Source organism: Drosophila nasuta, chromosome 3, assembly GCF_023558535.2.
Source record: "Drosophila nasuta strain 15112-1781.00 chromosome 3, ASM2355853v1, whole genome shotgun sequence".
Taxonomy (NCBI): Eukaryota; Metazoa; Arthropoda; class Insecta; order Diptera; family Drosophilidae; genus Drosophila; species Drosophila nasuta.
Window position 1 is genome coordinate 46,407,186 of NC_083457.1, and position 20,243 is coordinate 46,427,428.

The window sequence follows — 20,243 nt, forward strand, 5'->3', positions numbered from 1 at the left end:
TTAAATATCAATACTGCACAGTTTTGCTTTTAATGAGAGAGGTTAATCAAACACACACTCAACCGCAGCTTTCTTACTTGTTTGACTTTGCTTTGCAATACAAATTGCATTTAAATTTGACGCGATTTGCTTGCGTTTTAAACTGCTTACAACAAGCGCAACAATTGTCAATTAAACAAACTGCTTAAACTGTTCAATTACTAATTGCTGCTGTTGCGGTCCATAATCAATGCTCATTACGTATGCTATATATCCTGTCAAAAGGGGCAGCAGGCGATCACATTTGTGCAATGTAAATTAGTAATTTGTATTGTTGATACTCTATCTATCTGCTGTGTGTTGTGTTGCTTGGTTGTGTAGTGGCGTCATTTTGATTACCTCTGTCCGACTGTCTCGCAGTCTCTCTCTCTCTCTCTCTCTCTGTCTTTGTCCCTCGGTGTTGATGACCCCAAACCGAAACCCAAAATGCGGGTGTGAAGACACAGGCGACACATCGAGAGTTTCGCTGTCGCACTCAATGATTGCATAACTGGAATACGATTTCGACGCATTTGTCGCCTGTTATGTAAGCTGTCCGTCGTCCCCCTTCCCCTCTCCTCTCACCTCTCACATATGAGTGTGGCTCACACAAATGGTGCGTAATTCGCAATGTTTCAGGCGGCCAACTGAGGTAATTATGCCAATGCAGGACAATGCTCGCAGCACACCAGCGGGAGTCACCAATATATATCCCTTACATAACGATGATGATGGGCTCTAGGAATGTGCGAGTGTATGTGTGTGTGTATTGGGTGTGCCACACAATACGCAACATTAATTGCAACATTTCGCTGTTGTTAATTGACAAATAGCTTGGGGAGCGCAGACAGAAGACAGAAACTACAACAAACATAATTAAAGCAAATTGAATTTGATTACATAAATTGTATATATGTATATGTATGTGTGTGTGTGCGATATGTTTTTACGTAAAACTGAATGAAATTCAATTTGAAACTAGCCTAAAAAAAAAGAACGTAGAGAGAGGAGACTGGAGGTTGTCCCTCGTCCTCTTGCAACCCCTGTGGCAACATTTTGATATCGTCGTCGCTCGTCTGCTTCAATTTATGCGCGTAATCAATTTTACAAATGGCCTGCAGGCAGGTGGGCGTGGCGTGCGGGGGGCGACAGGCCGAAAACCCCAGCCCCCAACCCAACTCAATAGAAAATGGGGCGGCAAACGAGGCAAGACATAAATTTATGCAATTTAGAATTTGCCAAGTTGAGCCTGCGAGTTCTATGTGAGTTGTCAAGCATTAGAGTATATGCAATATGTATGTGCATGTGTGTGTGTGTGAGTGTTCGCTCAGGCAAGCAGTCATTGACTTTAGAGGCAAACGACGACGAGAAGCGACGCGACGTCGACTAAAATCAATTAAAACCATTTTGATTGCATACTTCTGGGCGTGCTAGGCAAATTATGTGCGCCCGCCTAAGCACAGCACTATAAAGAGACTACACACACACTCACACACACACACACATACATGTGCAACACACACATGCTTGAGTGCATTCACATAGCCTAAGGTAAAGTTTGTAATAGCCATCTGTCACCCTAGCACGGCCAGACATTACCGACAGACATTTCAGCACTCGGTAAGGCAGGTTTTCCATAGCAATCAAAGTAAACATTATACGATTGTCTAGAGTAACAGTAGAAATACTAGAAAATAAAAGAGATTTCATCCAAAACAACATTAACCAACAAAATTATAGCATTGCTGACTTTTTCAGCACAAGGTAAGGCAAGTGATCCACAACTCTCTATGTAAACATTATACGATTATTTAGACTAACAGTAGGAGCATTACGATATATCAATAGATACTCCAATGAAATACTAAAGAACAACATATATATCAAAAGATACCTTCTATAACTCATCCTACAAAATATTGACAACAAAATGTTTTAGCACTGCTGACCTTTTCATCACCCGGTAAGCTAGGATTTCCTTAGCAGTCAATGTAGTAGGATATAAAAGAGACTTCGACCAATAAAATATAAACCAACAAAATTTTCAGAGTAATAGTATACACTTTTTTTGATATAAAATGAAACTTACTATACTTCATCCAACAAATTATAAAACATCAAAATTGTATAGCATTGCTGAACTTTTCACCACCCGGTAAGCTAGGTTTTCCGCAAGTGTCTACGTAAACTCTCAGTAGAGAACTTCGAATTTACCTTATGTTTATCAATTAAGAAAGGCTTTGCCAAAACCGTCTATGCAAGACATGAATAGCATTATAAGTCATAAGCTTTTGAAGATCTATATAGACATATAGCTTTTTTTTTTTTAAGTTTCATTCAACAAAATAATAAACAACATTGTAGTATTGCTGAACTTTTCAGCACCTGGTAAGCTAGGTTTTCTATAGCTGTCTATGTTAACTTGCAAAGCGTTGTGAAGCATTACTTTTTTTACCATAAGGTAAGGAAGGTTCTCTCTACAACAATCTATCTAAGCATACAATGTTGCCACACATTACCATTCCACAGTCGGTAAGCAAGGTATTCCACAACTGTCTATATATATCACTACTCCCAAACTTTACACCTTTGTAGCACAAGTTTAAGCAGAAAATTGATAGAAGTCGCTGCATTCTATTGAATGTGAAATCAACTACCTTACTTTAAGTTTAAACCAAAACTTTTCTATTTCCTAAATGCCTTTTGCACATAACAACATGTCATAGGCAGCATGTGGAAAATGTGCCTGATTATTGAATATTTATGGCAGATACTATTTATGTAATTTTAGCTATGCAAATGATTTATTGCTGCCACAGGCAATGACAGCAATGAGAAGCAACAACGCTGCTTTTGCTTTAATCATCAACATTAAGAATCATAACAAGCATAAAGTTGACCATTTAATAAGGCAGCTGCGATGAAGCAAAGCTGACAACAACGACAACGACAACAATGGCGATAAAGACGTTGCTGCTGATGTTGCTCTGTAAAGTTTGCGCCTCAATATTTCACTTTAATTTCTCCCGCCGTCACATGCCTCACACAAAAGTAGGCAAAGTAAAATGTAGAATGAAAAATGACAACAGCGCCAAATTGCAAAGGCATTACATGAAATATTTAAGCACGGAATGAGGGGCAGAAGGTAGCTTGAGGGGTTTTTTTGGAGACTCTGCGATGTGGAAAATGTGGCCAAAGAATGAAACGTCGCTTGCTTGTTACTCATTGCAACCTTTTGTGAGGCGCAAATTTTGTCGGCGCCGATTTTTAATTGTTTAAGAGAAATTGACATAAATTTATGCATCATTTGGCAGCCGCACAATCGCCGGAGCACAAAATGACCAATGGCCAATGCCCAGCTTTGTGGAGTGGCGAATGAAGTAGAACTTTTCTTTTGTGCTAGCCAAAAAACGAAAAAAGAAGAAGAAAACCATGTTTGAGCCATAATAAATGAGGGCATTCTCGACCTAATTGCATAGCTACCCAGCTCTCTCTCTCACTCTTCTTCTTCTGCTTGTCAGTCGTCGCACAAAAGTAGGCAATGCAAATATTTATATTCATTTGCTACACTGAGAGAAAACGTTTTTTTTTTTCTTTTTTTGTTTGTTTGTTGTCTACAGAAATTTGTGGAGCAGGGGCTTTGAATTCCTATTTCGAGCACTTGAAAATCTCGTTGCTATGCCGAAAAATTCTTGGAATAAGTTTAATTGAATTTATTTTTGAGCAGATTTTTGCTTGAGTGTACTTAGCCCATAAATCACTTTGTTCTCTCGCTCTCTCTCAGTCTATCTAGATTGTTATCTGTTGTTGTTTTTTTGTATTGTTTATAATCCAAGTAGCTTACCTAAAAAGAAACGAAATGAAAACAAAAAGGGGTTAGTCAAACAGTTGGCAACAGTTTCAGCAAAAAGGTCGCAACAAGGTGAACTCTAAACTCCTGTTTTGGCATAAACAAATTTCAAGCGCGCGAGACGCGACGCCAAAGCAAATTAAAATTTTTATGGAAAATATGTGAAAATGTGTTTACGGTAAGAAGTGGGAAAACAAAAATAAAAAACAAGGGACAGACGTTTAAACTGATTGATTATGACACACACTCAACTCGGCTCTGACGCAATTGCAGCTCACCAAAAAATTTGTTGTTTGTGCTCGCTTATGTAATGGAAAATTACCAAACTGAGGCACAGGACACAGAGAGTTTTGTCAGCCAAAGGCAATATTGCAAAAACACTGAGAGGAAAAGCTTAAAAAAGCAGAAAGCAAATCACAAAACCAAAAGAGAGAGATGAATGGGAAGAAAATCTCTGGTCATGCATTTGACACATGGAAAACTTTGCTCTGCTCGTCGAGATATAAATGATGATGGCCTTGAAAGCGAGCTCCACTTGAGTGCTTGCTGTGTTTTTCATGTGGGTGGCAGAGACGTTGTCGTTTGTGGCAAAACTAATTTTTCGTTTGTGGGCGCCCAACGTGCGGCGCAACGCTGTAATGGCGCCCAACGTGAGACGAGGCTGATGTCCAAAAATAGCCACGCCCACAAGCAGTGTTTCCTCGCTCGTTTTAAGAGCGTCATCAGCATTTCGCATGGATTTCTATTCCCAACTCGACTCCTCCATCACATTCCCTACTCATTTTGCATGCCCCAGCGATTTCTTGCTGTGTTTGGCATGCTTAATTTAGCCTGGCCATCAGCAGCTCAACAAAAAAAGAGAAAAGCGCACAAAAACAAAAAAAAGGGATGCCACAGGAGTTAGCCACAATTGAGAGAGCTGCAGGCGAGTTACTTTTAAATTAATTATGTGTTAATTATGTAATTATTGCCAGTGAGCTAATGCTAAAGCTCAGCTCTCATCATGCTGATTTTTGGCACAAAGCTTCTCTACTCATTTTCTGCTTAGCTTTTTGTTTCAACATGTTTTTTGACACCTCTGCCCCACGTCTAAGTACTAAAAGTAGATCACAACTTTTCGCTTAACTCTTCCATTCCCCCTTCGCGTTTTCCGCTTATCTCCGGCTTACAATTGAACGAACGAATAAGAGAGACAGAGAGTGAGAGAGAAAGGAAAGCGCCTTTTGTCAATGCCAGTCACATAACGGCAACTTCTTTTGTCATTTTTGGGCAATTTATATATTTTATACACCTGGCTAAGCTTTTCACCAATTCTCGTTCACTCTCCCCATCTCTCTCTCTTACTCAGTTGCTGTGTCTCTTTCTATTCAAGGTGCGCGCTCTCATTAAAAATGCGTCAACAAAATTCCTGTGGCGTCTGCGAATAATTTGTTAAAATTCAAGTCAGTTGAAAAGCGCGTGGAAACTGACAACAATCTGATGAAATAAACTCGAGTTTTGAGTTCAAAGGAAGTGAGGGGAGGTTAGGGAGGCAGATATAGGGAAGCTATGAGAGAGAGAAAGAGAGAGAGAGAGTGGTGCGGAGCCAGAGAGAGGACGCGGTTATAAATGTAAAAGGCAGCACATTTCTCATATGCCAGTGACAATCACAAAAGCCAAAATGGGCAGCCCGTAGGGGAGTGTTATATGTGTTTGTGGTGTGTGTGTGTTAGTCGAGGGGTGCTGTGTATATTTCAAGGCTGCTCGGCGAGCAGTCAGTTATTGTCAGACAAAGAGAAACGCGCGCCATTTCTTAGCGCCCGCTAAAGACAAAACAAGTACGAAAGCTACACTTGAGTGTAAAATACCCGCACCAAATTTGAATAGAAGTACCAAATATACCATAGACTAGAAAATATACCAAATTGTCAGCAATACAAAAGTATTTTTTTATATGCTATAATGATATACTAATATATTCAAAATATACCAGATTGACTAAAATACCAGCAAGAAAATGTGTTCGACTGTGTGATACCTATTTGTAATAAAACCATATTCTAAAAGAATACCAAATTAATATACCAAAAAAATACTAAAATACGTCAAATGCTATATTTGGTATATTTATATAATGCTACATTCAAAATATACCACAGATTACAAAATAGATTGTCAGCCATAGTATTATAATCAAAATATACCGTAGAGTACAAAATATACCAAATCGTCAGAATTTCACGCAGGCACAAAGTTAACCTTCTACAGCTACAATCAAGTGTACCCGACTGTGAAATACCTGCACCCATTTTAAATGAAAGTAAGACAGTGCGGTATTAACTTTAAAATATACCGAATTAATATACCGCAAAGTACCAAAGGATGTATTTAGTAAATTGATATACTGCTACATTCAAAATATCGAAAACATACAAAATACATACATTGAGTACAAAATATACTATAGATTACAAAATATACCAAATTGTGAGCATTTCCTCCAGTCATAAACTTATAATACCCGTCTACCCTATGAGTAGCGGGTATAAAAGGAAAACAGTTGTCGACTTTCAAGCAGCAGCCGCAACCTAAGAATTATATGTACAATATATATATATATATATATATGGTATATATATTTTACTGTAGGAAGCGTGTGCCATAAACATGACAAGCTGTCATTGTTTCATTTCCTTTGTGCAGCAGCGCGCCCCAAACTCTCACAACTTCCAAGTTCCAACTTCCACTTGAACAATAAGAACCACAAGTTATCAAGTTGCTCATACGCCACGTTGTACTAATAAGTTAATAGCTCAATGCTCGTGCTCAAAGCCAAAGAAATTTATATACATAAATGTATTATTTTTCTCGCTCAGCTCGCTGTCAGCTTAACGCTCTCCACACACATTGCTGACAAATTGAAAATAAAATAGGATTTTACGGCAAAGTGTGGCAACGCCTAAATCCGTGCAGCATTTTCTTTTCTCTCTGGTTTTTTTTTTGGGGGGCACACAAAAGTAGATTTATGGCCTACCGACATGTGCGTGTGTGTGTGTGGGCGTGGTTAACAGATTGGCGTCTTCGATGCAAACTTAAATATATATTTCTTTTAAAGATTTTTTAAGAGCCCAACGGCGATTTGCGTCGAAACGAGGCAACAATGAAGAAGTTTCCGCTTTGACAAGCGGGAATGGGTTCAATAGGTTTCTATGCAATTTGTGCGCCAAACAATGGGCCAAGGATATTTCAATGAAATAGCAGCTGCACCACTGTCATCTATTTAGTTATGACGTCCAACAACTAAACTTGCAACAAAGCTGAGAAGCTGAGACTGAGGCTGATAAGCCACGTAAGGCTGAACGGCTTGAAAGGACTTCTCCTTCCTTTAGATGTCCTCAATATTTCATACGGATGTCGTTGTCATCGTCATCGTCGTCGTTGTTGTTGTTGTCTCGCCTGTCTTATTCATGACAACGCCGCGTGTGACGCGCAAAGCAAGCACATGTATTCACATTTATTTATTCATGCTGTTTATCGATCAATTGGCAACGTGCCTCAAATCCCCAATCCCAAACTGCGTAGCAGATTTTCAACTTTAAACTTGCAAACGTGAGAAACTAAAGTTGTCTTTGTTGTGATTTGTTCAATAATTTATTAGCTTAATTCGGGGTCAAAGTCTGTTCGCATTCAAATTTAGCGGCTCATTTACTGCGATTTTAATATTCATTAAATTGGTTATTATAATAACCAATTCACATGTCAATCCACACACATATCATTGCCCATAAAAATGACACATTAAAAAATCCGATTTTTAATATCAGATTTTTCTCGAGCCAACGAACAACTGTTTGTTTATTATGCACACCAAATGTCAACTGGCAATTTGTCAATGTCCAGTTTAGTTGCGTTTGGCGTCATAGTTTTTATATTAACACTCACAGGACAAGAAGCGGAGAGCGGAGGGCAGCAGCAGGGAGAAGGATGTCAAACAATTTTACGAGCTGTTTTTCATTTTTCTCTGTATGTTTTTTGTTGTATTATGTTTGCAAATTCAACACGCACATGTCATGATGAATACGATGATATCAAATGCCAGTCTCAAATGATAATCACGCGCGATAATGACACTCGCAATTGCCAGTGAGTAACACCGACTACCACATACTCTACACTCTACAATTCTATTTAAATATGCATAAAACATTTGCTGCCGTCTATCCCCTCAGCTTTAAGCTCTGTTTATTTCACTTTATAATTGTTGGTTCTCTCTTGTTTTGTTGTCGTCGTCGTTGTTGTTGTTATTGTTGTAAATTTATGGAAATGCCTGTGATTATCATAATGTTTCAGTGCTCTGACTTTCAGTCACTCGACAATAAAATGCAATCAAAATGTAAATCGCTGCAGCTTTTGCCGACTAATGTCATAATCGGATGGCCGAAAAAAAGAAAAGCAACAAACACAGTTCAGTTTGAGTTTGCGGGGGGGGATTCAGAGGTGTGCAATCGTTGAATGTTGATAAAAGAAACAACAAGTAATTATTACGATTCAATACCCTGCGAACTGTGGACAATAGTGAAGCGAATGTTATGGGGAATTTGTGAGGTTTGTGTGAATAGTTTTTCCTCAAAAAATGTTTGGGTTTGATTTATAATAGTATTTTTCGGAACTTTGGTTGTTGTGAATATAATAGTACTACTGTGGGCAAAAAGTAAGGTGAATTTTCAATTTAAACTTCGCGGGCCTAACAATTCGGCCTAATTCTTTTTTTCTTAAGTTAACAAGACTGTTAATGACATCTGGGCCAAATTTCATTTGAATGTCATTATCAGAAATATATTTACGCTTGTGTCTTCCAAACGACCAAGAGTGCATTTTTCGATTTTTTACAATGTCTGAATGAGAAGTGCCATCAAATTTTGTTTGCTGAATGAAATTTCGGCTGCGGAAACGCCGAGTATGTTGCGGAAGACCTTTGGTGATTCTACCATGTCACAAAAAAAATGTTTTTAAGTGGTACAAAGACATCAAAGAGGGTCGAGAACGTGTTGATGACTTGGAGCGCTCCGGACGACAATCGACGTCAACACATGACCAACACGTCAAGAAAGTGGAGGCAAAAATAGTCGGTTGACTATTAGAGACCTTACTGATATGATCGGAATATCAGAAAGATCTGTGAAAACCATTTTGAAAGACCATTTGGGCCTACGAAAAGTCAAATCTCGTTTGGTACCAAAAACGACCAATTTCTGTACACGTTTTTCTTGACCATTTCGCAAAAATTCGACGCATATCGTTCCAAGACTACTGTATTCGCCTGATTTGGCTCCGTGTGACTTCTGACTATTCCCAAAACTGAAGAGACCACTTCGGGGAATGCGTTTCGAGTCGATTGATGAGATAAAAGCTAAATCGAAGAAGGCACTGATGGCTATACCGAAAAGGGACTATTTGGCATATTTCGAGGATAGGAAAAAAAGTGTACATAAGTGTATTTTATCGGGAGGGGATCACTTTGAAGGGAATGATATTGATTTAGAAGAATAAATAAAGATTTTTCATTTTACAAACAAATTCACCTTACTTTTTGCCCACAGTAGTATATTAAAATACCAAAAATTCGTATATCTCTTGGAATATTTCCGTATTATTATTGGGGTTGTGTAAACTTTTACCTCAAAAAAAGGGGCAGTTATTAAATTATTATTAAATAGTAGCTTTGGTTGTCAATGTGGCATATTTTGAATGTAAATAGTATATTAATATACCAAATGTAGCCTTCTGCATATTTTAAGAATAATGCCTCAAAAAAGGGCAGTTATTAAACTATAATTAAATAGTATTTTATTGCATTTCAGTTGCTTTCGCTGTCAATGTGAATGTAAATAGTATATTAATATACCAAATGTAGCCTTCGGCATATTTTAAGAATACTACCAGATCGTTCTTCATTTGCTTTGGTTGACGATGAAATATGTTCGAAATATTTTAATTTCTATTGGGGTTGTGTAAATACTTTTCCGTGAAAATGGGTAGTTAGTATATTTTCTTTGGTTGACAATGTGGTATATTTTGAATGCAAATGGTATATTAATATAGCAAAAATATAGTTTTCGTTATATTTTAAGTATAATACCACACAGTTTTGTTTTTTTCACAATGGTATTTTTTGGTATATTTAGTTGGTATATTTTAGTCATTACGCTTTAGCACTGCTTTGACTATAACTTTCGTACTGGATTAAATTCATCTCTTTTTTTATAGTTTCGAAAACCTTCTCTTAAAAATTTACTCTTTATTATTACTCTAATAAAGTGCTCTATATACTATTATATATAAAATAGACTCACTATTTGACTGACCACCATACTAAACAAGAATTAATACAAGTTCTAAGGGAAGCTGCTAATCAATCTCTAAACTAGCCACAGGTTATTGCCAAGTGTAAATCACATTTCCTAACTAGGTTACATGGATTACACTCGGCCGCATATTAATATTTAGTTTCCTTTTCGTAGTTGTGCTCTAGTTAAAAGAGCGCAACAGCTTGTAGAAATTATCTGCGCTGTGGTACTTTTCGGTTGGGTAAATAGATCAGTGCGGGCTGATAAAATAGATTTTGAAATGTGTTTTTTGTCGTGTTGTTGGAAATTAGCAAACAGCTGTGAGAATGAGAAATACTTTTAGCTGCGGCGAGTTTACTTTTGTGTAATGTGTGTGCACATATTTAGATTTGTTTAGCTTGTTTTTTTAGAGTCAATTATGCAGATTTACGAGTGCTGGCAAACAGAGCTGAGAACAATTTCGAGAAGGAGGAGGAGGATGAAAAATGTTTTATAATAAGGCAACTATTTACCTTAAGGCTACGTGACAATGTCGCAGCCACGCCCACTTTCCAACTACACTTCCCAATTTATTTGTGGCAACTTTTCACGCCTGTAAACAATTTCCCGCGCCAAGTCGGAGGAGTCCAAGAAAATGGCAACCTCGGCCCCATAACCTGTAATCAAAACGGAAATGGCAACGCGTTTCCGGCTGTCGCTCCCTTTGCTCCCCCCTCTTCCCCACAAGCGTACTTCCACTTCCTCTCTCCTGATCACGCGAAGGTTGGCATTATTAACCCCTGGTTGACCTTATTTCTTTGTGGCATTGTGACGTATTTAGTGAATTTCTTCTTGCATCGAATTAAGCGCGCCCCAGAGCAACACGCGACATTAATTAGTGTGCCACGCCCACTCCGACTCCTGTCCCGGATATCAACTAAAAAGCTTGCTGATAATGGAAACACGTCAAGCGAACGAATGCCAAATGCCAAAAATGCCCCCAAACAAAAAACACAATAACGAGCAAAGACAACGAAACAGTTGTACACGACGGAAAAGTGTCGGGTGCGATAAACGTGCCAAACAATAAATGAAAAACCAATATGCAGCATTTTTCAGTGGGCTAACAATGTGAAAAATGTGCTGGGAAAAAATCTCGTAAAACTCGAATCTGCATTTCGAGATACGAATACGAATTTTTTTTTGCTTTGTTTTACTTGCAGGTTAAGTCAATTTACACGCCAGTTAATTGACAATAGCCAGCGGGGCTAGGGGGGGTGGATGACGGGACTACTGTGCGTATGCGTAATGCGAGACAAACTGGCCACAAATCTCAAATGTCAGCGCTTGAGTGACATTTGTATTGATTAGTAATGCGATTAATCACGTGAGTTGTTGTGTGTGTGTGTTTCTGTCTGTGTGTGTGTGTGTGTGTGTGTGCGTTGGGCATGTGGCATGTGGCATTATTTAATGACATTACGCATACGCCAACTATGTAGGCCAAAAGTGTTTTTTTCCTTCTTTGCTTTTCTACGTAAAATGTGTATAAGGTAAAGCCATAAATTAAATGTGCCATACAAAACTGTTTTGCGGCATCCCACAAAATGCTGGACAAAAGCTGCTAATGAAGCAGTAGGGACTGTTCACTATAATACAGCTGTCTCCCTCTCTCTCAATCTTTCTTTCTCAGTATTGAAGTCGCAGCTGTTGCAGTAATTTTGCGCAATGATTGGCGCCTGATAAAAAAAACACAGTTGCATATAAATCAAACAGCTGCTGTGGTTTCGCTTTGCTGTGTTGTTTGTTGTTGACCAACTAGAAGCCAATTTCAATTTCTTGAACTGCTCTTTAAATTAACTGACCGCCTGCTGTTGTTGTGTTTGATAACCATAAAGAAATTCGTGTTAATAAGACGAGACGAAAGCTGACGTCACAGGATGCTGCTGCTACCCGCAGGATGACGACGACGACGTCTGTGACCCAAATCGAAGCCAATTTACACAGGCAGGACATGCGAAGAAGCAGAAGATAAGAAACTAAAACGCATATTGCAAAGCAAATGGGCAACAGCTGCTGTTAAGAATTGCATCGGCAGCTGACGTAGACAACGACAAACACGTTCGACACGTTGTTCATCAGCATCAGCATCCCCATCCCTATCATCATCATCAGCAGCAGCAGCATAATTATCTACAACGCGCTGTGACCCAATTTTGCAACTCATATTATAATAAGAGTGAGTGAGGCGGTGACTTCCCTCACAACTTTTCTCAAGCTGCTAGTTTCACTCACTCTCTTTCAATCACTCAATTGTGCGCTCTCTCATTCTTTCTGCGTATATTTAATCAACAATAACAGCGCTGCTAATTAGCTGTAATTGAGCACAACAACAACTACACACACACCCACACACTCACATACTTGCACATACATTCATATCAAACGTAATTTTGCAAATTACATGGCCAATTAATAAGCAAATTATAAGCAGCTGCTGTACAAGAAATTACTCCAATAACAAACTACTGCACAAAGCAGCCCAAGAGAAGAGAGCGAGAGCAAGAGAGAGACCAAGAGAGTGTCAAGTTCAGAAAGCTCCAAACTGCTAATCAGCTGCTATTGAGTGAGTTTATTTATAGCCGCCGTCGTATAAGACAAGGTGTGAGCAGCATAGCAGCTGCCTATGCTCAACGATCATTTGTCATGCCAACTACTGCGCTCTCTCTCTCTCTCTCTGTCCCTTGCCTACTAAACTTTCGGCTTGCCCTCCACATAGTTATTCTGCCTTGGTTTCTTGTGCGCACTTTGCGGTCGGACATTCACAAGGGGATGTAGCTCAGATGGTAGAGCGCTCGCTTAGCATGTGAGAGGTACGGGGATCGATGCCCCGCATCTCCAACTTGGAAATTACTTTTTTTTTTCATTTTTTAAATTATTTGCTCAACTTTAAACAAGGCTAATTTAAAATTGACCACATTTCAAACTTTTTTGAAGCCGCAAACGCGCAGTCCGCAGTGCTGTCAAACACTTGAAGCAAGGACAAAAGCCTTAAAATCAAAATGGACGCAGTGCAGCATTAAGCACACAAAAAAGAATGAAAATAGAAGAGGAAGAAATCACGAATGCGTCATAAAAACTTTGCACATCAATGCGCTGTAAAAAAGGAAATGGAGCATCGAGAGGGGAGAAATTGGGTAGACAGAGAGAGAGAGAGAGAAAGAGAGAGGGAGATAGATAGAAAAGCGCGTCCACTCTCAAAAGCGAGTGCAGTGTGCTCTTCAGAGCCAACAAAGTCCTGACAACAGCAACAACACAGAAAAAAAAGTTCTATATACATATATATAAAATGAGCTGGCTGAGAAAAGCGCACTTGAAAATGCAGCAAAAAGTGCCAAATGAAGTGGCGAGCAGCAAAGAGGGGAGTGAGGAAGCTGTTTTGAAGGGTCAGCGCGCGAACAAGGCTTTTATTGCTGCATTCTTGCATCTGTATGCGTGTGTGTGTGCGTGCAACCCCCTGTGGCAGTTGCCTCATTTGCTGATGGATTAGTCAAAGTGCAGCAAAGGCCACGAACTGGCAGGAGGCACAAAAAAAAAGGGCAGCTTCAGGGCCAAGGGACTCTCGGCTCCAGCTCGAGGCTAGCCTCAGGCTTGCAATTTGCTGCACTTCCATTTCCAGTTGCAGTTGCAGTTTTGCATTTCTCGCTCCCTTTTGCAGCATGCAGCATGCAGCATGAGCAACGTTTTTGCATCATTAAAGTCGCAACACACACAGTTTTGCCTTCGCACGCACAGCACAAAATTTTGATTGATGATTGAATGCAACACACTCACACAGCAAAAGCAAAAGCAACATCAGCAATGTGCAACTGATGAGCAACAGCTGCTTAATGATCGAGGCCTCAGGCCGAAAAGGAAACAATTTCAAGTTTTTATTTCTCGCTTTGCAACCGCAAAACTTATTTCGCAATATTTCTCTTCTGCTCATCTCATATTGATGTTGCTTAACACAAAATTTTAATTTCACACTCAACTTCATGTGATTTGATGCGCCCACGCATTTCTCAATCAAAATAATTATAAAAACATAATTCAGCAATTTTTTGAAAAGCATTTTTCATAGCACATCTGCAGTTGTCACAAAGGCATTTAAATTTGTTCTGGTCTGTTTATGGGATTCATAAAACTTAATATAATGTGTCTAATAAATTTATTTAAATATCTAAATTTTTCAGTTTAGTTGTCCAAATTTTCTTTTAATTTCATTCGATTCATAAAATGTAATATTAAATTAAATGCCCAATAAAATTATTAAAACAGCTTTCAGTTTTCTAAATTCTCTGTAAATAAAAAATTCCTTTAAATTTCCCCCAATACATTTTTGTAGTATTTCCCTAATCAATAACATAAATGTCTAATAAAGTTATTGAAATAACTTTCAGTTTACTAAATTATCTGTAAAGTTTACTAACAATATGCCTTTAAATTGTTCTTATACATTTGTTTATTATTTTCTTAAAATAAATGTCTAATAACATTATTAAAATAACTTTCAGATCTCCAAATTCAAAGCTTATTTAAAATTTTCTTAAAACATTTTTGTATTATTTTCCTAATAAATAAAATAAATGCCTCATAAAATTATACAAATTCACTTTTCTAAAAAAAATTCCCCTAATAAATTTAGTTTTATAATTTCCCTATTAAATTTCCTTACAATTTCCCTCATCATACAATCCCACATTTATGTTATAGGATAACTTGTAGTCGTGCTTCGATATTTTCCAAATTAATTGAGCAACTAGAGTTCTGTTTTGGGCGCGCTTCTTTTGCATTATTAAAATTTCAAGATCTCATTTCAAAAGTGACTCAACATTAAATACGCGAATATACAAAAGCGATTAAATGCTTCACATTTTCGGAGGCGGGGCAGCAGAGCGAGGAGGAAGCAGAGGAATTGTGATGCAAAGCTATTTTTAATCATACGCCAAGGCTCCCAACAAGAGTTCCCTCGAGCGCTGCTCGCTTAAAGCTTCATCAGGGTTGTGTTTGTGAGCACACTTTAAGCTGCTGTTTTATGATTTATTTTTTGGGGGTATTAATTAATTTACACAGCGACTATGCTTTAAATTGCGTATACGTAATGCCAGCCGACTATTTGCGCTCGCTCTCTCTCTCTCTCTTCTCCTTCTTCTTCTTATTTGTTGCACACGTCGATGCACGCAGCATACCTCTTACTTTCTTTATCAATTCGGTAACTATCCCTTTATATCCTACGCTTGCTGTTCATCTTTTTTCCTAGGATAGGTTAGTCAACCTTTTGCATTTGTGATCAGGTAGAAGTTATTTAAATTATTTACAATGTGGTATATTTTGTACTCTATAGTATATTTCAAACGAAGTGCTAACTATATACCAAATACAGCTTTCGGTATGGTATATTTTGTACTATATAGTATATTGTGAATGTAGTACTATATCTATATAGCATATACAGTGTATTTTAGTATTTTTAAGGTATATTAATTTCGTATACTTTTAGTACATGGTTTTATTGAAAATACTTAGCGGGTATCTTATAGTCGAGCACATTTTCTTACTTGTTTTCTAAGGAATTTCAGTCAAATCTGGTATATTTTGTATTCAATGATTTTGAATGCAGTACCAAATATAACCTTTGGTATATTTTCAGTATTTTTTGCGATATATTAAGTTGGTATCTGACAGCCGAGCACACTTTTTGAATGTAGTACTAAAGGTTAGCTATAATTAAAATTAATACTAACGCTATTGGTAAAGCAATGACAGCGAAGGCCTTCAGCTATACCAAATATATATTTCGGTATATTTCAGTATTTTTGTGGTATCACTTTGATATATTTTTATTGGTATACCTAACAATCGAGCACATTTTTATACTTGTTTTCTAGGGTATTTCAGTCATTCATTTGTTTTTCTTTCGAATTCTCTGCATTTGATGCATTGCCAATAATCTTTTGACGTTTATCGTTGACATTAATTACTTTGGGCCATGTGTGCATTGCTTTAGCCAGCCTTCTGCCTCGCTCTCCTCTTCCCTCTTCCCTTTTCCCTATTTACATTTACATTTATTTTTTCGTTTATTCATTTGCTGCGCTGTTTTTCTTTCCATTTGCAATTTGGATTGTCAATTTGTGCCTCAGAACTTACTTGGACTGAACCTGCCCCAAAAAAACAAAATAATGAACTATGCGAGATTTTATTTTATTTGCTAGTTGTTGGCAAATTAGCAGCGGCTGCATCAAATTTAAAAGCTCTACTTAAAACTGAGTTATTTTCTTGTCTCTCGTCTCATGTTAATACATAACTTAAACGCTGAGTTGTTTTTAACAGCTGTTGCTGCTGCCGTTGCTTGTTAGCAGTTGTTTTGTGGCAGCAATTTGGCAACTTAATGTTGGCCAAGAAAAACCGAAAAAACTGAATAAGCAGCTCTTGCAAGCAATTTGGTAACAACTTTGCTCTGCAATTTTTCGGCTTTTGTGTGCTTCGTTTTGTGGGTTTCTTAGTTTCGTTAGTTGGTCGAATTTAAATATTTAATTAAGTTTTCAAAACTAGAAAACTGTTGAGACAGCAGCAACATAAAGTCGGGGGCGGGGTACCGAAAATTAGCATATCAACAAAGCAGTCAAAACATTTTAAAGCAGATGCCGCAACATCAAGCAGCTGAGAGTTTGTGTATATTTGAAATATGCATATTTTCAGTGGGAGGCAGACAGATAACAGTTCTTATCAGTAGCCAAGCAGACAGATAAAGCAGATAAACAGAGAGGAAGAGAGAGAGGAAGAGGGAGGGAGTTGGCATCAGTTTCCGAGCTTTTGGGCTTGCCGTATTCTTGTGGCCTGCTGTCAAACTTGAGTGGCATTAACTCAACGCAACTCAGAGCTGCCTCTGCTCAAGCTCTCAAGTGTTGCAATCTTTTGGTTTCCACATCAAGTGTCAAATTATCCAAGCAGCAGCTTACTATCTCTCTCCCACTCTCTCTTTCTTTTGTTTTTCACTCTCACTTATTTTACAGTGGAACCACGAGTTGCGGTTTTTTGGGCTGCGTCGTCGCCTTCCTCTCTCCTCAGTTTGCCTAATTAATTAGCGAATTCATTTAAGCGACGAAATTGTTGACATTTTTGTGTGAAAGGCGGCACCTGAACAAAGCGAGAGAGAGAGGGAAGGAGAGAGAGAGCGAGATGCTTATGCAAACTGCAGCTGATTCATGAGGTCATCTGCTGTTGCAGCTGCTATTAAATCAATAAAAGTCGCGACTGCGATTGCGACTGCAACTTCGGCCAGGGCCAAAGTCAAAATGTAATCTATGCATGGAACTTGTCGTCGCCTCTCTGGAATAATATATTTTCCCACAGCAGCAGCCCACACTCTTTTATTGCTCTTGGCTCCTCCAACAGCTGAATGTCACAACACAAAAGCTTTGGTGACAAAACAAACACAGTGAACGCTCGATAAACGAAGCAAGCGATTATGTGCAGCTTTCATTGATTGAACTCAGAATAGTTTTTCATAATTTTTAATTTATGATCAAATAATTTTTCAATTTGTAATTTAATAAACACAAAATTAATAGAGAATAATGATGAAAATATCAATATCACATTGAACATATTTTACAAATGTGAATGACACAAACACATACAAATATCAATAAAACTAATAGCGTTAGAGAGTGACAATATTTCACAGAAAAGCTATTTGTTTAAGGAATGCCAAATTTCAATTATAAGTCATCGAAAATAAGGTGAAAATTCGAATAAAGATGCTTTAATATAAAAGCTCCCACATGAATTCTAACATTTTTTAAAATTTTTTTTAAATTGAAACATTTTAATAAAGACAACATATTTAAAAGGCTTGCAATAATACGAAATATAGTAATAATATTTCAAAACATACAAATTCCTTTAGAAGGTGCCCAAAAATCGGAACAAAATTCTTATGAATATGCTTTAAGCATTAAATACAGAATTTTGTATAAGAAAACTCCTTAAAGAATATCAAATCTTTAATATACCATGATTTCTTAAATTTAATAACTCTTTAATAAGAACATCATTATCATAATCATTATGACACACATCAATTATAATAAGTGCCGAAAAAAATCGGGTCAAAGTTCATATGGAAATGCTCCAACATTAAAGTAAACAAAACTGCTGGCAAACCCAAAACATTTACTCGAAAAAGTTAAAGAGTACAAATGTGTTGTTATGAACACACACTCACACCTGCAATTTATTACAATATCGAGCGTGCACTGTATTCCCATATTCAACACATTCATTTCCATTTCCAGCAAAACAGAGAGAAACACACACAATTTAAAACATGTTTAAAAATGCATAAATTAAGCGCAGCTCAGCTTCGCCTAAGCAAAGTCAAAAATGCAAATTAGACTTTAGCTGATGATTTGGATTTGTGTTTTGGTTTTGCTTTTGTATTTGGCTTTGCCTGCCTGCCACTTAAGCTTGTGAGGTGGGCGTGTGATAGTGTCAGTGTATATGTGTGTGTGTCTGTGTGGTGTGTAATTATATATGGGAAGCAACAATGAAAGCCCCCGAAAGGCCAAACAACCTGCACACACATTGTGCTCTCAAATGTATTTCCAGTTTTGGGCAAAAATGTGTTGAAAATGCAACGTAAGCGGAAATTATAGCAAAACAAATGCAATAGCTGCAGACGATGACGACGGAGGAGGACGTGGAGAAGGAGGGAGAATGCGAAGAAGCAGCGGTAAACAGCTGAGCAAGCAGGCAAAGGCAAATGCTGATAATGATGACGACTGCGACACCGACGTCGCAGTCGCTGTCGCTGCCTTTACTTTGCTTTGCTTTTGTGTGGTTTAATGACCTTGCCCAAGTTGCGTTGCTCTCTCTCTCTGCTGCCGCTCACGCTCTCACACACTCTCTTCTTTTGGCGTTGCTCCCCTGCCAAGCTCGACGCCAGCGTCGCGCCATGTGGTCAAACGACGCTGTCGATGTTCGTGCCTAAATTTAATTTTATGCGCGCTTCACACGCCTCTTCTCCTTCTTCTCCTTCGCCGTCTCGCTCACTCCAGTGCAAAAGCTCCCTTTGCCCCGTATATTTCAGTTGATTAGCTGTGTGCGCTACTTTGTCGTCGGCGTCAATTTTTATTTTTAAACTATTTTGAAAAAGTGTTTCGAGAATTGTGTCAAGTGTACGACGCCCAAAAATAAAAAAAAGTCGAAAAAAAAAACGATAAAGAATAAAAACACAGTTCACATGTGTCTGCTCTCTCACACTGATGATGAAATCTGTGCGTGTGGGCGTCTCATCGTCCCTAACCTACTCATCATGTCTTCCCCCCTCCCCACCATTACGTATTGTGTATGTGTGTGTTGTCGCGGCGCTGCATTAAAAGCTCGTAAAAATTGACAATCAAAATTGTCGTTAAATGCCATAAAATGCAGGGAAAGCATCCATTTATATCGATAGAACCCAACACAAAATCAAAGTCGAAAACAAACGAAACTTGCCATATTTCATGAGTGTATAAAATTTTATGTATTGTATTTTACTTGAGAAAAAATAAAAATAAAAATAGTTGCTTGCTGGCCTTTCTTTATGACTGTGTTATAATTTATGGCACAAACCAGCAAAGTCAATGACATATGTGAGTGGGCGGGTGGGGTTAAAATAAATTTGTGATTTGACCTTAGCAACGAAATATAATTGATGCCCAGCGAACACGAGATGAAATTTGGATTTATAGGCAACAGTAATAAAAAATAATAATACATATTTATAAATAACTTTAGTAGACGCTCGCAAATTAGTATTCTCTGAAATTTCCCAACTTCCAAACTTAATTGAAAAACTTTTTATAATATTCTTACAAGTTGAATCTTTTTGGAAATGGTAGTTAAAGTTCTTTAAGTGACTCTTTAATATTTGTAGCTCATAGATAGTAAATAAAAAACATGTATTGTAACCAATTGTTTAGTTCCGTTTACCTAGTTTTAATAAATTTTCAAAGGAAAATTTTCTGAATTTAGACACCTTACTGGAA

At 37.9% G+C, this 20,243-nt stretch overlaps 1 protein-coding gene and 1 non-coding gene across 4 annotated transcripts in view; one reads left to right on the forward strand and one right to left on the reverse strand.

Moving 5' to 3' along the window:
• LOC132788619 (serine/threonine-protein kinase NLK2) overlaps positions 1 to 20,243 on the reverse strand; it is a 97,820-nt gene that overhangs the window by 24,603 nt on the left and 52,974 nt on the right. The gene's annotated exons all lie outside the window — the stretch shown is intronic.
• On the forward strand, positions 12,999 to 13,071 carry Trnaa-agc (transfer RNA alanine (anticodon AGC)). The gene has a single exon. It is a non-coding gene; the product is annotated as a tRNA-Ala (tRNA).